Here is a 20,925-nt window from a genome sequence, read left to right on the forward strand (position 1 = left end):
AGTGAAAATATGAGGTTCTGAGCAGCATTCAGCCCTAATAAATATTGAAACATTTTGAAACATTTGGAGTTTCTGGCCTGTCTTTATAGCCCCACGCTGCTGCAACACAGCCTGGTGTGCTGTAAAGGACTCATCCATATATAAGACTCAATGTTCAAGATAAAAACATGATGTGTTTAAGCCAATAAACCTTACTGTATCCCTTCTTTCAAGCAAAGACAACACACTGAAAAAATCCTTATGCCCAATAACCACAACTAATACAACTTCATTCCATCCTAAGGACAAGTTTGTTAAAGGTTCTTGTCTTATTGTCTAGTAATCCTTGTGTTTTCAGAGGCAGTGATTTCCTTTAAATTATTCTCTCAGTTGACTTAGAGTTCTTCATACATCTTTCTTCCATCTGCTAAATTCACAGAAATCCAAGACTTGCCATTACAAGATCCGTATCATGTTCAAAACAAAGAGATTGCAATGTAATAAATAGATTTTCATTCTCTTCCTTCCTGATGTCATTTTTACATTGATCTTTTTTTATTTCCAGCAAAGATTCCAAATCCTACCTTCCTGAGTGAATCCTGAGTGATATTTAAGAAGACAAACGATTTATATGGTGTTTAAGGTGATATATCCCTAATTTCAAAAAGTTTTTTTTTTTCTTTTTCAGGATGCTAAAAAGCATCTGATAAATCATGATAATGACTACCATTAAAGTAGGGTACTTGCTTTATAAATCATTTGACATAACCAGATATTGTGATGAGAATGCTCTGATGAAGTGGGCCATTGCAAAACAATGAGTGTATTCCACTACTCTGATAAGTACACAAACATATTACAGGATTTTGTTCTCAGCAGTGAGCCAAGCTCATCTTAAACTCAGCTGTCATAACAAGAATGACCCCAGCAATTAATATGACTTTCATTTTTTTTTTTTCCATTCTCTATCCACTCACTTGAAATCATAGCTGATGCTAAGAATTGCATTTACGTTAAGCATTGTTAGGCATTACAACAGTATCATGTACTTTGGGAAAGAACCTGGGAATCAACTTGCATAAGACAAAGGGAAGTCATACTATGTCTTACTCTTCGTGGCTTCGTGACAATTTGACTTATGGTGATAGCAGAGTCCTGAAAGTCATCTCAAGGAAGTGACAAGGTCAACTCAAATTATGCAGAGGTACTTTTTCCAGTAACTGGAGTTTGCCAGCATGTAGGTAATAGATGATATATCTTTCTTCATGATCCCACAGCCATGTAGAGGCCATGTAACTATGGTCCAATATGCCATAGAGATACCCTGGTGTGGCACAGGCAGGAATTGTTTTTTGTTGGTTGGTTGGTTGGTTGGTTGGTTTTTGGTTTGTTTTTTTTTTTTTTTTTTTTTGCCATTCAAAAGCACAGTTTTCATCTGAACTGAAACACTGGCGTAAATGTGCCTTTCAGGTACCTCACATTGCCATTACATTCATGAGTTCCAAGTAATTTTAGGGGGGTTTAGGCCCAAGTGGTATTCTAGTAGCTACAGTAAAAACAGCCAAATCACAACCTCATTGAAGGAAGAATCAAAACTCTCATTCACTTAAGGGGACAGTGCTTGGTCTTCTTCCAGTTTTGCCACCTCAAAGCTAGTAAGACTGAGGTCGTGACCAGTGATAAGTAGATGATTTTCATGGCCAAAGTCTTATTTCAAGGAGCTGGGTAATGAGGGGAAAAAAATAATAAAAAAAATAAAGAGAGAGAGAGAGAGAGAGAAAACATTGCATTACCTTCTTAGAGTACTTAATTGAATGGCACAGTAAGAATAAAAGCATCTTTGAATGTAAGGCTGCCAAGCTGATTGTGGTTTGTTGTTTTTTGTTTGGTTGGTTTTTGTTTTCAGATCATCTCCTTATATTCTTAGGTCAGCATCTATCCCCTTTTCTAGAAGCTATAGTGTTCCCTCCTGTCAGCCTGCAAAATATTTTCCTCCAAGAGTTTTGAAGAGAATGATTCACTTCAAAGCTCTTTTCATAAATGCACCCAATAAACTGAAGCACAGACCACTTTGCCTAGGCTATCTCAATTCAGGCTTAAAATTGCTTCAAACTTTTCCTAAAAAAGGTATGTGAAATCAACATGAATACGAACCATTAAGCGCACAATTCAATATTTTACATACCCAAAGTGATTGACATCAAGACAACTAAAAATTACTTCCTGAGACATTCAAAAACATACTATACACATTTATGTAGAAATTACCATAATAATATTATTGCTATCACAAATATGCACATGAAAACATCTCAAAGTAAACATAACATTTGCACATAGTAAATATCCATATGTCTCAATAAACACAATTTAAAACTTTAATATGGCAAGTGCGTGGTTCCTTTAATTGAGGATGAAAAATTAAGAACAAGCCAGTTATGGAGTGAATCCTGCCATTTTTGAAGTATGTGCCAAGCTGGTAGTGGGTAGAAAAGCATGACATACCCTCCGCACTAGGGGGGCATTGGTACAGGGTCTAAAATTAATGCTTAGAGAATGAACACCAAATTAAGGTGCCATCAGAAGTACATATCCCCCAAAATGTTGTTGTCTATACTATAGATGCTGTGCCCATAATCCTGGTTGTGGCTACCAGAATGAATATGTACACTTCTTGTTTGCATCAATGGCAAATGCCCCCATGACATATTCCTTTTCATGTTCTCTTCATACTAGTAACTAACACACAATTATGCTCTCTTTCTCTGAAACCACTGATAGTTACAGATACAAATAGCTTTGGTTGCAATTTTAGCAAATGAGTAAGGCAACAGCAAAAAGCTGGGAACATATTCTGAAGACTGAAGTCTATCATATGTTATAATTTCCAAATACTGTTCTTTCTTCTTGTCACTTGGTTATTTTGCTGAAGAATGGCCTTATAGAACTTTTACATGTTAAACACAGTTCAACAGGACCAAATTCTGCCGGTAGCTACAAGTTTTAGAAACTCTTTGACTTTAACAAAACATTGGAAATGAGGACATTATCAACATTAAAATGTCTTCATTAAGATTACCTCTCCTGGCCTTCTTTGGATATACGCGCTCTGACATGCTAATATGGACATTTCTTAACAAAAAACTGTTCTTCCCAGTGCTTGCTTCTGGCAATTCATAAGCCTGTCTTTGTTTTCTTCCTTTATATTATTTTCATATACCAGACACCTCAGCGGTTTCAGAGAACTGTAGTTTCACCACTGAAGTCTCTAGGAAAAACTTGGGGCATTTACAGTTTGCTTTTCAGATACTAGACTGTGCTTCCATTGCAGATCATTAAGCAAAATGAAAATATCACTTAAATTCTCAACTGAACCAATGCGTTATGGACACACCAATGGAGCATAAATATCAGAAAACTAAGATGACATAGATTTGTTTTTCAGATCATAATGGTACTGTATGAAACAGGGACAAGATGGCATATGTTTCTAGCTGTTCCCTCTCCCTTTAGTACATAACATTGATGGCATTACACAATTTGTTAACATTAGGGTGAATTTAGTTAGGAGTCCTGAATACCCCAAAGCAGCTTTTACAGATTCTAAAATGTGTCTGGTGCCTGGGTTTTTCTTCAAATCCCTCCGTGCAGAATGGAGACTGGGCAGCAAACTTTCTAACTGCGCCCATACACTCATAAACATCTGCAGCAAACCGTAATTCTGTTGAATACAGGAGCCACATTGCCATGGCATTTTGGTTGTGAACGTTACAAGAGCGTGTGGATCTGAATCCCAATGTTACGGATTTTAGGAATCTCAAGCTGAAGCCAGCTCTCTGACTCCTGCACAGGTTGGGTTCAGCATGTTCTAAAAAAAAGAAATACTTTTGCAAAGCAGAAGTCTTGCAAACAGAAGTTTGGTCTGGTGGCAACAGGAGGGTCAAGGTGAGGACAGAGGGCAGCATCCCTCAGGAAGGGAATGGTTAACTGGCCATATAACACAAGCAGGCAGGCAGCTACACCACTGCAACAAACAACAAATTATTAGCACTAAGCAATTTAGCAGCTCAACTTAGAATAAGCAGCACATTGGGCACTGAGTACACAGTGGCAGACTGTCTATGACTCTCTGATACCAGCCAGCCAGCAAATTTTATTTTTTGCCCTAAAAAGAGTTCTTTCAAAACTCCACTATAATAGCCCATTCTGTGCCCAGGAATAATTTTAGAAGGGCTGAGTCCCAGACTTCCTCTGCAGGTGCAAGGCAGCGTATTCGCACCTCCAGCTACAGCCACTGCTTCCAGAGCTGTCCAGAGTCAGCACCCCGGCTTCAGCAGAGCCACAACACCAAATTTTTCCATTTTCCATTGTGATTTGAACCACTATGAGCAGGTCTACACTGTCCAAAACCAGTCCCCCAGAGGTGTGCAATTGCCGAAGCTCAGAGCCAATGAAAAGCTCAATCCAGATCCCAGGTTTTGAAAATTTGCCCCCCTCAGGAAGAACTAATTGCACCAACGTGGCACTATTTTTAAAAAGGGCACACTTCTTGATTGTACCTCACACGGCAAAGCTTCTGTTCAACTAACTACATGACAGTCTGTTAACATTGAAGGAAATCCCTTAAAAGCTGTGTTTGTTTGACCAACACTGACTAAAATTAGAAAAATATTAAATGAAAGCAGCTGGTCAGCTACCAGCCATAATATTATCCCAACTTCCTTCACAGGAAATATTATAATAAAGTTTTATATTTGTTTGTTTTTTTTTTCCCTTCTTGCTGCCACTGGGGTGTAATATTTCTTTCATGTTGCAGATAGGTCAAGAGCACTTCTGTTGGATTCAGGCTGTACTGCACACTGACACCAGCACGTGACCACATCCTCTACATCCTCTAATTCAACCTCCAGCCAGCATTGACTGATTGGAGATCTCCTACAGCTTTTTTTTTTTTTTCTTTTTTTTTTGGGGGGTGGTGGTGGTGGTAGGGGAATGAAGGGGTGAGGGACTGCTTCAATATTTTGACTGTATTTTCCTAAAGGTAGCAACAGCTGGAAATAAGCTGCTTTGCAACAGATCTTTGCGTATGTCCTCTCTAGGTTCACAGATCTGGAACCAGGGGAAATGGACCTTGAAATGGCTGGGTGCCCTGTGAAAGCTGCCTCTGAAGCTTGGGTCAGCTGTGTGTGTTTGCTTGCTCTCCCGCCACACAGGAAGCACCTGCACACGGACTGTGCACCTCTCAACCCACATGTACGCTTTCCCCACCGCCTCGGCCTTTCTGCTTCTCACTGAATTCCCAGAAGAACAAGATGGGGGCTCAAAACAAGGGTTTAAGTAGGTGACATGGGCCACCCGTGTTTCCAAACCTCCCAGATGCCCCTGGACTTCCATGCACCATCTCAGCTCAGAAGGGGTTTGTGGCCCCCCAGAAGGGCCATGAGGGTGGCTGCGGCAGCAGGGCCTAGCTGCGACTTCCAGACACTGATGTTGTCTGCTTGGTCTTTCATCCAGAGCCCCACAGAGGAGGACGAGGAGCCCCAAACTCTTGGACTGTCCCCAGATGGTTTGCATATTCCTTCTCCCTCAAGGAAGGCTCTTTGTTCCTCTGCTGTCATGATGTTTTTAACACCCCATTTACATAATACCTTTTGAAATGGACCCTGTGGCCTAGTCTGCACTGGGAAGTATTTGTCAGTAGAGCTACACCAGCCACCGTTCTTGCTGTGGCTGCAGTAGTACCAGGAAAAGGACATTTCTGGTAGGGCTTTTGCCTTTTCCTTTCATAAAATAAGCTGCATCAGAAAAACCATATCCCTACAAAAAAAAAAAAACAAAAAACAACAACAACAACAAAAAACATGGCATGCTTTGAATTGCCCTTTGTATCTTAGCTGAAGTTTTTGCCATAGGCATAGCTTTATGCAACTGTAGTTATGCTTTAACAGCATCAGTTTAAGTATATCGGGTATAATCAGTTCACAGGTTACTGATAGCTCTTTTTCCTCAACACATGCATTAAAAAACAATATGGCTTTCATCCATCTTCAGTAACCAAGGATTTGTGCATATGGAAGCCATATGGAGTATAAGAGCTTGCCTATATCAGAAATTATAACAATATATAGTAATGTGGGAATTTAAACCACTGTAGTTGGATGATATAACCCCTTTTTCCACCATAAGCATGTGAATGTGTGTGTGCATGTGAGTAAAATTAGTGTTTTTATCCATTTTATCTTCTGTTGCTTTGAAAGCAGTTTACCTAAACTGGGAAGAAAAAAAAAAATAGGAAAGAAAAAAAAAAAGTGTTTACTTCTGAGTAAGAGTGTCCACATGGAGAGTCCTGCTGAAATAAATACAGCAGTTTAACTATACAAGTATCATTTGTCATTCCCCCAGACACAATTGGTTCTATATCAAAGTCCTATATCATATTTTCGAATATAGCTTCTTGTCACTAGTAGCATTTGCATTTTAGCAATTTGCATTTCTTCTTGCAAATTAAAAAAAAAAAAAAGTGTTCAACTGAGATTTGCAAATGAGCAAAGGCAGCCAGGTGAAGGCAAGCAGGAAGGGAGGGGGAGGGTGAAGGTGAGGGTGAAAGCGAGATAAACAACAAAATGTCAGGCTTGCTTGGAAAGATTTGGTTTTTCCTCCAGCCAAACTTGGTACGTCCAAGTTTGCACCAAGAGCCTTGGTAAGGTGATTCCCTCCAAGTAGCATCAATAACTCACTTTTAAAAGCAAATGCTTATTGATTTCAGGGTATAACATAATTAGGTCTCATATTACTCACATAGGCTGTGCAGTTCCTTCTGTAAACCTAGATATTATTCAGAAAATCAAAGTAATCTCTTGTGGGTATTAAAATAACAATACATTTGAGAAATGATTGCTACCATTTTTGAAACTGCATTAATGTTCATTATTTATGTAATATACAAGTTTAGAATGGGCTGTTTTTTTTTTTTTAACTTCATTGTTAGTATAAAATAATCTTTTGAGTTCTTGGAATCAAATGAATGCAAGTTTCCCTTTCTGCATAGGGTGATGAAGACAAATGTATCTCTGCACATTAAAAATACATCGCATATTTTATACATTTACGTATGTGGTGCTCTTCACGTTAAAAAAAAAATAATTAAAAAAAAAAGCGCACTTCAGAGAATGCACCCAGAGACAGAGCCATTGTTCAGGAAAAGCCAGATTAAACAAACATGCCTGTAGTCTTGACTTGGAGGCATTTATGGAATTAACATTCTGAGTCTCAGCTGGCACCATGCTCCAAAGCTGGGGGCAGAACATGCAAAGCCTTTGGCACCTACGAGTTTTCACTGATATTCCTGTTACAGACAAAAGCCCAGCATTTTACAGAACTCCAAGTCATTCCTGAACATGTACATTAATGGAACCAAAAGTTTTAATTAACATTCAGGGCCTTAAATTATGTGGTGCTTTAAAGACTGTTCTTGAAACTGCCCTGACATCACCAGGCAGGCAGTGTGTGACATGACCTTAATACAGAATTGGTCTGGCTAGCCTTGGTTATTAATATTCAAGGGCAGCTTAGTTCCCTGTACAGTGCAATTTGTAAAGATATCCATGATCAGGGATTTATGGTAACCTAGACTAAATGTGACTAAACAGTGGAATATTTCTGCTTTTATCTGGGATTGCAATGCTCCCGGTGCTTTGGAACAAAGCCCCGGGATTTGTTCCTTTTTTCATGCAAAGTAACAGGTACTGAGGCCCATTCTGATCTTTAGCTCTGGCTGGCTTCACCACTATCTTTCAGCATACATGCTAACAACAACTTTCACAGTCCCTCTAGTTCCTGAGACAGGCCTGTGCCTGGTGTCATAGCTGCTACATTACCTAGAAAACTGGGAGAGGGGGAGGAAAAGGAAAAAAAAACAAAGAAAAAAAAAAGAGAGATGAAATTAGGAATAGGAATAGGAATAGGAATAGGAATAGGAATAGGAATAGGAATAGGAATAGGAATAGGAATAGGAATAGGAATAGGAATAGGAATAGGAATAGGAAAGCACAAATAGGGACTTCAGTCCTTGACACAACCCACTGTTGGAAGAACAAATCACGTTCACCATCAGGACCCCATGCAAATCCCAGTTGTTAGCAGTTAATTGTTATTTGTGTGGTACTCTTTGCTTATAGTATGCCCAGAGATCCTTCCTTAGTTATATTAATACAGCTCCTAAGTCAACAAAACAAAATCAGTTGAGACAGGTAGAAAGTACCAGATCTATAGAGAAAAAATATCAAAGGCACAAACATAAAGTGGTGTTTTATTAGTTGTGTAGTAGTGGCATAGACAAGGGCCTGGTGTCATGGAAAACTGCAAAGCAACTAACTCTCAGCCAATGATGTAACACTGCTACAAAAAAATAACAAATCTCATTCTGACATGTGTTAACCAGAACATTCTGTGTAAGACATGGGAAGAAATTGTCTCGCTCTCCTTGTTGCTAGCTAGCGCAGCGGTACTTCTGTGTCAGCTCTCAGTGTCATACTTTATGAAAGATGTAGACAAATTGAAGAGACTGAAGAGAAGAGCAGCAGGAACAGCAAGATGTTTAGAAAATGGGATATAACAGGAACAACTGAATTAAAAGAAGTCTATGATGAAGCCTAACTATCACATTATGGTCCAATAAGGAAGGAAACATTACAGCCATGAGGAGGAGCAATTGACAATTGGCTTACATTTCAGCAGAGAACATGCATATATATATATATATGTGCAAAAAAATATACATATATATCCAGCTCTGTCATCTGGGAACTATGTGGTACCCTCAGCAAGGGAAGGAGGTTTTTAAGAATGCTAAACATAACTGGGGATTGTCTAGATAAACTTCTTCCACCTCAGGCAAAAGGAGGGACTAGATCACTTCTACTATCCAATCAAATTTCAAAACTTCTGCATCGAAAGCCTGTTGACTTACTATTATTTCCTTCTGTGTAGAAGTCCATCCCACTTGTGACAAGTCCATAGTCACTTGTTTTACCACTGCTAGTCTTCAGCACAGCCCCTCGCCACTGTTCATAGTGTTTCCAAGACACTCTGCACAGTGTCCTTTCTGGGTAATTACCACACCGAGGCACTCAGTATTGGAATGAATGTTACTTTGGCTAAGCAGACATCATAGTTTCTAAAAACTCCAATGCCATCTGTAGCTTTGTTGATTATGTCCCGGAGAAACAATGTTAGAGGAAATACCTTAATGTATATGTGCACAGGGCCAGAGCCGCTCAAGGAGTTATGAAAATAATAAAAGTTTTCTCAAAAACTGGACCAAGCAATTCAGCTAGGTTTTACTATTTCTAAGCAGAGTATAAGGATTAGTTCTTCTGCATGATAGGCCGCCTTCCTGTTTATAAATCCCATTTTGAAGTTTGTCTCTTTCACAATATGACTTATGTTCAGTTTATAATCCACATTAGCCCCAAAATTAATTCTGAAAAATGATCATAACCAACTGCCTTGCCCTGTAGTCAGCTGATACACCTACTGTATTGTTGCACTTGCTTTCATCCATTTTTTTCTTGAGTTTGTCAAAATCCTTTTGAAAACTAATCCTGTCTTTCAGCATACTTGCACTTCCTCCAGTTTCATATCACCTGAAAATACTGCAAGCATACATTCCCCAGAAGGGTCATAAATTAAAATATCACATTGAACTAGACCAAAGAAGTAGCCAAGATTGCTTCAAAATCCTAATCAAGATAACTGTGCGTGTTGACAGGAAATCCTCCTCTCAAAGTCCCACATGTGGTCATCCAAACAGCTTTTGTACTGTTGTATCAATGTTTCAACCAGACCATGTTTCCATGGCATTCTTATGAAAATGTCCTGAGAGATGGAGTCAAAATCCCTATTAATCATTCATTGTTATCTCTAAGACTAAGTAGCAAGTAAACTCCCAGAGTTACCCTAGGAATTGTATAACTAAGCTATAAACACAATATTTGTAGACACTTTATAATTTCACATAATTTTAAAAATACAGAGATAATAAAAGTCTTGTTCAGACATGCAAAAAGGAGGTAAGAAATGAGGGTTTGCCAAATGTGGCTGAATTCTTCTAGAAATACATGTTACTGCTAGGAGCAATATGGGCTTGCCAGAAGTTGTACCAAGTTATGGGTGCCTACATATTCACAGATCCCCACCAAACATGATCATAACATTAATCGAGGTGAGAAAGACACAAGTTGCCTGTATAACTAGGAGGCAAGAGAAATACTCTGTCCCACAGCTCATTCTTGGTAAGTTTTACCAATGGCATGGCACAAGGACATGGGAAAATTATGAGGCTTAAAAATATTAGGACTATCTGGAAATTCACATTTTATCCAAACTGTACATTAGCTCTTACTCCTGCATATCTCTACATTTTGATCAGATTTTTTAGTGTCGAGATTTGCAAGCATGCACTATCTCTGAGAGTTTTAAATAAGCTGTTTTAATGAAAAGATAACCTGAAAGCAGGCAGTATATTGGTAAAAACAAACAAACAAACAATAACCTGTTAGTTTGAACTCTGTTTCCTTACTGACATTAAAAAACAGTCAACGTAACTCTGTAATTATGTAGAAATTTAACTTTTGTACATTTTTATTATACCCAGAATACCAAAGATAACTGGATTTATTCACAGAATGGCTGTCATTGAATTCAGTTTTCTGGTACAATTTCCTTCCCATATAAAGACATAAAAATATGATGGGTGAAACATCAAGACTGCTTAAAGCAGAAGCTGATGTATATCCATACTGAAAGAACAGATAGATTGCAAAATGTTTATGTCTTTTACATTTTTTACTGTATTAATAAGGAAACACTGTGATTACCAATCAAAAAAGACTCAGGAGTGCTGCTTGTAAAGTGCACTATTATAAAGATTTATATCTGTATCTGGGGAGTAATATAGAGCATTGATATTTTAAGGAGCTCAGTTCAAAATCTCTTTATTCAATGAAAGCCCAAGGGAATGAAATATATTTTTCCTGGGGCAGCAGTGTGAACATCATTGTTTGTTTTTGATACGACCTGGAGAAAAAATATACTTTTCCTAAAATTATATGTATGTCCAAAATATTTCAGAATTAATTATGGGAGAATTTTCCTGTATTTAACTGAAATCCTTTACAATGTGGCATTAGGCAGATGAAAAAAAATAAAAAATAAATCAGGGTACATATATTTGGTCAACTGTGAACAAGAAAATATCTGTATTCACTATATATTTTATGAACCAAAAAGTACACCTCAAAATATTTGGAGAATATGAATGCTTTACATATATTTAAAAACACAGACCACCAAGAGAAAAGTGAAAACCAAGCTTCCCTCTGGGGCTCACTGAGAGACTTCAGGGAATTCACCTTTCTTAAGGCATCTTGTTTTGTTGGTCTCATTCATTCATACATTTGGCTTCTTTCTGCCAACCTTTTGCAGGACCTGAACTTTCTCTTTTTAAATCAAGAGCTGATTACTAATGCTTACTCTCCATAGCATAGAAATATCTCTTGTCAAAATAATGCTCAGAACCAGGAGCTGGAGCATGACAGAATAACTTAACTGCAATCTTTGGTTAAGAGATGCCTTCCAACAGGTTGTGTGTAATCTAATATAAACTATCACCTTTCGTTCATATAATGAATCTTAAATTCATGTGCCCATTCCTCACTGCACAACGTACTGAGGTAGTGATTTGTTTATAAAATGTTTGTATTAAACACTATTGTACTTAATCTGTTAATATAGCAAATATGATAGCAGTTTGTCTTTGGTTTGGGCACCTGCCTTGATTGCAACACACCTTTTTCTGAAAGAATGAGGAAAGGACCCAAACAAATTATATTTAGAAATCACTTTCATAAAACCTTTTCCATTCTTTTAACAGTGTTTTAACTTCTTTTGGATAGCAAAATGTCTGCTCTCTCCCTGCCTCAGAAATCTTCAGTGCTTGTCAAACCAATTCCACCATTCAATTTGCTTAGGTCACATTTTGATATGTAATCAGTCCTTTTCAGGACTGTTTTGGCACAAATAAATACCTGTCATACTTTGAAAGAGAACTATTTAGCCAACATATGAAGTTCACTAAGAGAAAAATTAATATGTGCTAATAATTTTATTCCTTTCTTCCTTCCTTTTAATTGCTGAAGTTTAATCACTTGGCCAGATAGTGATCCTTAGGGTATGAAACATATCAAACCCATGTGTGTATAAGTGGATTTTTTTAATGTACTGTGAAAAGTAGCAATGCACTGTGATCAGAATCTAAGCAAGTATAAAAATAAGAGGCATAGGAGCTGACGGCATAAATACAAAGTTTATCATATAATTCCCAGATCCATGTAGCTGGTCCCCAGGAACATAAAAAAACCAACAGTACAAAGGAAAACATTTTCAGATGTACTTCCTTTTTTTTTCTAAAGATCCTGCTGCAGAGGTTATATCTGGCAGTGGGGAGCTCTTTCTCTTATCTTCAGTTCCCACAAGAACCGAGCTTGAACATCAGAGCTCCCTAAGCCTAATAAATGAGAGTATTCTTGTCTGCTTTATCTTTTCTTTTTTTTTTTTTTTCCTAGTCATATGATGAAGAAATAAATACATGATCTTGCTTTTAAAAGAAGCTATTGTATTAAACAGAGGGTGTGAGACTAACCCATCCCTGGGGCTCTCACCTAAACCTGGGTAGCAATGTGCAGGCACAGCAATGCACAAAGGAAGGCAATTGCTCTCCTCGGAGCAATTGTTCCTGGTCCTTGCCCTGAAGCTGGAAGGAAAGTGGCCTCTCTGCAACTCACCCTTAATGCCTCCACACAGGGACAGGGACAAGCTGCATTAACAGAGTCAATCTCTTGCTGATTAGTCCAACAGAATGGGTTGCATATCACAATCAATTTCCATAAATATTCGCTTACACCTCTTTTGTCTTCATTTTCTGCAAACATCCAAGTACTTGACTCCTATTCACATGAATGCTCACAGAAAGAGAATTTTAAGCTTACATGCTTGAGTACTTGCATATAGTAAATTTTAAAATGAGTATGAAAGTCATAGGATGGGAAATGGAGTGCCTTTGCTAGCATCTGGTAGAGAGGCATTTAAATAAACCAGGCAAGTACCTGCTGGCATCCTTCTCATCTGCCACTGTGTATGTACACATAGTTTCATTTGGAACGGTGGGTTCACCATTGCACTTAAAACATAGGTCAATGTATGGGGCATGGAACAAGAAACATACAGCACTGAGTCTCTGCCTCCCCTAGAATAGGGATGATACAGTTACCTGTCCCATATACTTTGAGATCTTTAGGTCTTTGAGATCTTTGATATATATATATATATATATATGAGTTTATATAATAACACAAGTAAATATTGCTTTTAATGTTCTGCACAGGAAAAGGTGATAGCATTGTGGAAGAAGAATTTTCTATATTCTTCTGGCTAATAAGCATGGGCTGGCAAGAAAATTGGACAGTCAAGAAAGCCAAATATTTGTCAGTGCTAGCAGTATTTTCTGGATGCTTCAGTCCCTGACTGATCAACCTGAAACACTAAAAGTCAAAGTCTCAGTCCATTCAATCAGTCTCAGCTTTTCTGCTTCCTTCAGTGGGGCTGGCATTCTGTTTCTGGCTTGTATAAATTCCATCTTTATTTCCTAAAGTTTAGAAAAGTTGGATAGATGAGATTTGGACGCAGGAGGTGGAATTCCAGATGGAAGAAGAGAGGTTGATCAAAATGGGAGACAAAAGCCAACAGAAAAACTGAGAAATGAAATATCCAAAAGATCCGATAGCTCCAACATGGACACAGAAGGCCAAATTTGTCCTCAGCATAACTCTGCTCTTTCAGATGGGATGGATTAAGCTGGCTATTTGGTTGCCGAACAATCTCGTCTAGCACAAGAACCACTAGAAATGGAGCATGAGCAATTAGCTGAGAAGAGGCTGAGTTTGTTCTGAGCTGTAACTGATTCCACAGACTCCACATAAAGGAAACCCACATCAGCGTGTGGCAGTTTATTTCATACTAAGCCAGCCAACATATTTTCTCTCTGAACCGCATACATGTCCGTTGCAAGGAGAAAGGACACCTGAGGGTTCTGACCTTAAAATTAGATCTGCTACTCGTGCAAAAACCCACCCTCACAGCCAGATCCTCCTTATTTACAGTCCAGGTGTCACTGCATCTCTGAGCTTTGCAGGCTGCTCAGGCCTCAGCAGACTGTAAGCACAATTCGAACCAATGTGAATTTGCAGGAATACATGCTAGGGCACCTGATTCCTCTCTTTCTTCAGAATATCTCCAAGGACTTAGGCAGAAGCACTGTGCAGATCAATAATTTTACAGTACAAACATATGGAAACTTTCCCTTTTGGGAACAGGATAAGGCAAAGTCAATTAATTTTCTACAGAGAGATGAGCAATTGAGCCAGGAGTATTTTTATAAGATATTCCAGTCCAGCATTTGCATTTTCAAACTGGTATGTAACTCCCAAACCAGAATCCATTGAAGTCAATGTAAAAACTCCCCCAGAGGTTGGGAGCAGTCACTCCAAGTTTTTAGATCTTGCTGAACTTTGATCTGAATCTCCAATACAAAACTGAAACCTAAGATGCCACTCACATACCTTTTTCTTTTATGGGTACGCCCACAATGCCATAGCCCAAAAGTCCCCAGGCATACTTGTTGGACTTTTCAAGGCATCTTCTTGTCCTAAAGAAGCAGACATTTCACTTCCAGTCACCCCAGCAGCCATGGCAAACCCAGCAGTAGCACTTCAGACACTTTCAGCCTGGGATGTTTTGGAAAGGAGGGGGAGTCTCTCTGTCAGTGGATATAATCAATAATAGCAGCACTCATTTTCTGAATGCTGTGGGAGTATGCATGTTTAAGTTACGATCAGTTTTAGAGAAGTGCAGAGAGTATTGCACTTTTTAAAAGGGGAACCATGCAGACTGTGAGACAGGTGCTGTGGAGGAAACCAAGAGCCATTTCCTGACCTTTGGCTACACTGGGTGTGAGAATCCCTGTCCCACTTCCACCTTCAGCTCTACAGCTGTCTGTGATTCCAGCTACAGTTTGATGCTAAATACAGTAAATATCTGGGAATAGTAAGCATTTGCCTGTAAGACAGGGAAAAAAAAAAAAAAGAAGAAAAAAAAAGAAAAAGAAAAAAAAAAGATTTAGCAAAGAACCCTTAATGAGAACCATGGGACATGTTGCAACTCTGCTGAGGATGAATGTGCTTTGCAAAGTCATTTGCATATTGTCACTCCTCCCAGTGTGGCTATTCCCTTAACCTCTTTTTAGATTGCAAATACAATAGGGCTGTACAAAACTTCATTGAGGCTCATCCCAAATTGAGGATAAAATGATCAATGACTAAAACATGACTCAGACAAAAGAGACTTAGGGCCTAATTTTCTTCAGACTTTTAGTAAATTTATGCCTATGTAGCTCTTCCACTGTCTTCTCTGGTGGTGCTTGCTGTACGAATGTAAGTGAAAGGAGAAGCAGATTCTTACAGCTTCAAAATCATCCCATGTAAGAAGTTAAGGCCAAGAAGTATGTGCTTGTTTAGTCAGTAGGTGAATCTGATACTTAGGTTTGCTAATAAGCTATGTAAAGCTGTTTTAACTTTATGCCTATATAAACTTCATGCAAAGCATTCTGAAGTTACTGCATGTTTCAATTCCCATTCATGGTATTAGTGGTATGAAGGGGACTGGAACTGGCAGTGATAAAGATGTAACTCATTCTACTCAATACACCTAATAATCACTAAAATCTCACCTCACTCTCCTGACTGTGACTCATAAAGAACACAGAAGGATAAACGGAGGACTGTATCCTTTATAGGAACACAGAAAAAATGAATGGTACATATAGATAGTGACAACATCACATGCTTTCCTAATGCAATTTACATAATTTACTTGGCAAGAGTAACTAGGGTCATTAAGGCAAGAGGATTTGAATTGGAAGACACCATACAAAAAAAACTTTTGAAAGGGGAACCATGTTATTGATAAGTGGAAAGGCTCACTCTGCTTTAAGCAGTTGCTGTTCAAAGGCTGTGAGAGGTTTTCAAAAAAGCTACCTTTAGCTAAGGGAGCCCAACCTGTTTAGTTTCCCAAGAAAGCCAAGGAGGAGAGGATAACTTTAGACACTGAGTCAGGGCAGGGAGTTTTAAAACTTGTAGGACTCTGAGATGTTCACAGGAGGCACTGGCAATGTGAAGAGCCTAAGAAACTGTCTCTAAAGCTGGTGTCTGTGAAAAGCCCACACTGACTAACGTACAAGGGTTAACTAGAAAGAGGTTAAATGTAGGCTGTTTTACATAAATCTATCCGCACTGCAGTGTGCACTGAGTGACCTCCTGGTTCCAGGGTAGCCCAAGGAAAAACTTTTACTAATTTCACAATGCTATTTCCTGCTGTACATTCCAAGCTCTACTGCTAAGTATATCTTAAATGAATAAATACTGTTCTTAGGCCACATCCTCTCCATGTTAGCAGAGGAAATCTACTCTCATTCCTTTGTTATTAGGGACCCCAGAAGCACAATGCAACTTTATGGGTTTTCTGATGATTGAAATTCTTAGCTTCTTGGTGGTGGGACTGGTGACACTCTGCCATTCTTCTTGAAACCTCTTTTTATTGTCAAATGAAATACAACAAGTTGTCACTGCTAAAAATTACCTTAATGTCCATCACATGTAGAGTTATTTTGCTGCACATCTTGAAGTATTCTGGGAAATCAGTTGGTAATTAGGGAAAGATGTCAGTTAATATAACTATAATATAATTTCTGCAGTGCACTGAATGAAACTGAAAAGCAGTCCTTTTAGATTTTTGCAGACTTCAATTTCTCAGTCTTTTTTTATAGGAAACACCTTTTGTCAATAATCCTAATTGCAAGTATTTGTTTTAGGCTCCTCCCACTCCTTGATATGTAGTTTGTTTGAAAAGTAGCTCTATATTTTGCATTGAAGCTTCTTGCACTCTGGCTTTCAGTATGTCTCCTTCAGTAGGTAAACATGACAGAACAAAAGTGCCTGGAAATGCAAACAGTCCCTGAATTATTATGCCTATTACTTTTTATTAGTAGTAAAAACAAAAAGAAGCAAGGAGCAGTTCTATTTATGCAGAGCAGTTAGAACATAAATAATAATAAAATGTTAAAACTGTAAAACTACTTATGCCATATTAATTTAATTCTAATAAAAAGTAGGCTTAGGTCTTGCCTCCATGACAGCAAATGCGGTGCAGCTTTGCTTTCATCCAATATTTATACTAAAAAACATTTTGGTTTAGGAAATAAACTAGTGATAAAAAATTACAGTCTCAGAATATTGGGCTTTGACTAGTCCCCTGCTGCCCTTTATATTATGTTTCAGTAAAATACAGTACATCTTGCTGTTTTATTTCATTGTTTGTGGCCCATGCAAAATCCTATTGTCCAGCTGCCCAACGTAAATGAACAACAAATCAGAACAACCAGAAAAGCACAGTGACTGATTAAACTAGGTCAGAATTTTTGCCTGCACTGTCAGAAATATGACTTTATTCAGATTTTCAGTACATGTTTACATCACCTTGAATGGCACTGAGGAAGCCTGCTGATGGAGCATTTCATTTTTAAGAGCTACAGACAAGCAAATCGTGCCAGCTCTCCTTAGCACATATTATCAAGTTGTTTCATTCTGTTGATTTTTTTTTAATTATTCCAAATTAGCAGGGTGATCCTGCATGGGATTAAGCAGCATGTAAGTGAGCGAGGAGAAGGACTACAGTTCAGAGCAGACATTCTAGGTAGATGAGCTCGCCTGGTTGATACCAACTGTCACATCCAGGCATTCTCATTGCAGCTCAGGGGCACCCCAAAACAAAGGGTCCTTTCCATCAGATACCTGACTGCTACAGATTCTGAAGCCCTCCCTCACTGCAGTATTTTGCTATCAGACTCGACTCAAGTCTTCCTGGCCTGTGTGACCTGTTCCTGAGCTAGAAGATGCCAGAGACTGGACAAGCAAACTGTGGAGGAGTACAGAGATGAGCATACAGATAGCTGCTGTTTCTTGTGTGCTTTCTTGAGAGTACAACTGTGAAGAGTCCAGAAGATGGGAAACCTTTGGACTAGGTTTCTATGGTTGTTTTTGTTCTGTGGGTTAGAATTCCCTCCTAACAGAATTGTCTCGGAGAACACCATAATTTAGACCTACATCATAATAATGTTGTCAACTCAGATCTTTAAAAAATTTACTTTACAAGCTCAAGAACTAATAAAACCAGTTTCTGTAAGTTTATTTATTTTTTAATTATTTTTTTTTTCTCTCAAATCTTCTTCCAGCACCAGAAGAACAAGAATTAGGTTCTCTTATGTCCCCTGTGATACTTCCTACCAGGCAAAAGTCAACATTTTTTTCTGGTTCTGTGTATCCATCTGCTGCCAAACAGAAAAATGCCTGAGTTTTACCTTTCTTGACTTCCAGTTCAGTGCAATCATTCAGCTGAGGTCTCTCTCTGGTACCCAGACAATTTCCATAAAACTTTATAAATGCAATATTATTTGAGATCTACCCTTCTATCAAATTTGTTTGAAACTGGCAGCAAGCTCATAGGTCATTAGGAGGCTACTGATACACAGACAGAGCAATTTCATTATTCCATTAGCTGGAACCCTGTAATCAAACCCTCTGTACAACCATGTGACTTGTTTACAGATCATAAGACTTCAGAAAATAATAGACTATGGGTTCTTTCCAGTTGCAATATGGGTTGTAACTAAAGACAGAAGACACTGAAAATAAATTAAAAGGAACAGATAAAATGGCAAAGTATTTCAGGTCTTTTGGCACTAGCTTTAGAAAATACATGAACTACCAATCAAAAAAGACTTTTACAAGAATACAAAAGGCTGGTTTGGCTTAAGCAGCAAAGTATAAAATAAGTTTGGAAGTTATATATGTATATATACATATAGTTCTATACATATAGTTATAAATAGACTTAAAACAGAAAAAAAAAATCAAGGAAAATAGAAAATGGGTTAAACTGTCAAGTTTCTTAAAGTCACAGGTTTAAAGGAAGTTTGTCAAATTATGGATTACCCATTCGTGATATTAGGCAATGAAAAATGAAAACGCTGATGGATTTTTAAATAAGGGAGACTTCAGAGCTTCAAATTCTGATGTTGTTAGGGTCTAAACTGGTAAAATCAATAATAAATAATATGGGCAGTAGTGGTGTAAATAAATACAGCTTCTGTAAAGGGAAATCGTACCTCATAAATCCATTAAAATGCTGTGAGAGTGTTAATAGTAAGAGTCATTCAGCTGATAAAGTTTCTTTTGATTTAAAGCAAAGGTTTTGGCAAGATTCTTCACCAAAAGCTTTTAAGTACATTAAATCAATGTGGAATCAGTCTTAAAGTCCTTTGATGACTTAATAATTGGTAAAAAGACATGAAACAAAGAGTTAATGTAAAGTGGAGTTTTCCTTTTGGAGGAAGGTTATCAGTTCCCCAGGGATATGTGCACAGAGCTGTGTGCTACAGCATATTAAAAATAATCTGGAAGTGAAGTGTGAGTTCAAACTGATGACACAAAGCTTTTCAAGATCCACAGAACTAAACCTGAGCAAAGAGTTACAGAAGAATCTTTCAGTGCATTGGAACTGCACAGCAAAGTAACAGTGAAGTTAAGCACTGGTCAGTACAAAGTACTGAACAAGCAGGAAAATAAAAATGAAACTCCTAACTATGCAGACAGAAGCATAGGTTCTTCACTAGTATTGATACTGGGAAAGATTTCTTGGAGTCATTTAGAACAATATTTCAAAAATATCTGTTCAACATTCAGCAACACTCAAAAAAGCCAGTAAATATTAGAAACTATTAGGAAAGAAGCAGAGAAGAAAATGGGATTGTTTTACCACTGTCTGGTTCCCCTATAATTTCAAATACTGCACATATTGAATATTTTAAGCAGCCATCTCAAAAAGGTTACAATAGATTGAGAAAAGATATTGTGGATAGTGACAAAGATGATCCAAGGTACGGAGTGTATGCCATAAGAGGAGTGATTAGGTAGACTAGGATTCCCCAGCTTGGAAAAAGAAATTACTAAGAGGATGAGCAATAGAAGATCATGAGCAGTGTAGGAAAGGTGAACAGGGAAAGGTCATTCACTATTTTTCATAACATACAAAATAGCTGGCACTGAATGAATCTATCAAGCAGAGGCTGTAAAATAGAAAATGTGACGTGCTTTCCCGTGCTTAGTTCACTGTAGAATATAATGAGGAAAACACAAATATGTTCAAAAAACACCTGGAAAATTAATTGAAGAAAAGTCCATCATGGAGAGGAAATATTCTGTAAAACTCACTGAATCTCAAGCTGAGCTTCCCTTCTTTACTGTTCTTCATCACACTTCCACTCCTGGTTATAACCAGAGCCAGGGCACTGACCTATACACTATTATCTTTATGCTAAATGCCAAAAAAAAAAAAAAAAAATCACCTTAGAAAACAAATCCAGGACCCCTGAATGGCTCAAGAAACCCACTTATTTTCTCATTACCTGGAGACAACCCACAGCACCATCTTCTCCTCACCTCCTAGTTAACACCTAGAGAAGTAGCAGCATTTTTGCCCTGGATGGAAACAATTGTGCATGCTGATACTAACAAGAACATATGTCTTTATCAGACACCGATCTTCACAAAACTTGTAGGGACACACTTGGCTTAAAACTTCTGATCTCTGATCATGCCTGCCAAAGAATTCAAGGACCACATTAGCAAAGAAATACTGACAAACTTATGAAACCATCCTAAATAGGTAGGGGATGTTTAAAAAGCAAATTAATTTACACTTCTGCATGGCTTTAAAGAG

General features: G+C 38.1%; 1 long non-coding RNA gene across 1 annotated transcript in view; it reads right to left on the minus strand.

The window, feature by feature from the left end:
• LOC310894332 overlaps positions 1-20,438 on the minus strand; it is a 98,973-nt gene extending 78,535 nt beyond the window's left edge. Inside the window, exon 1 of the long non-coding RNA XR_014579815.1 lies at positions 20,418-20,438. This is a non-coding gene — a long non-coding RNA (uncharacterized lncRNA). The remainder of the gene's footprint in view (positions 1-20,417) is intronic.
• Between the last annotated feature and the right edge of the window lie 487 nt (positions 20,439-20,925).

This window comes from Anser anser, assembly GCF_964211835.1.
Source record: "Anser anser genome assembly, chromosome: 2".
Lineage (NCBI taxonomy): Eukaryota > Metazoa > Chordata > Aves > Anseriformes > Anatidae > Anser > Anser anser.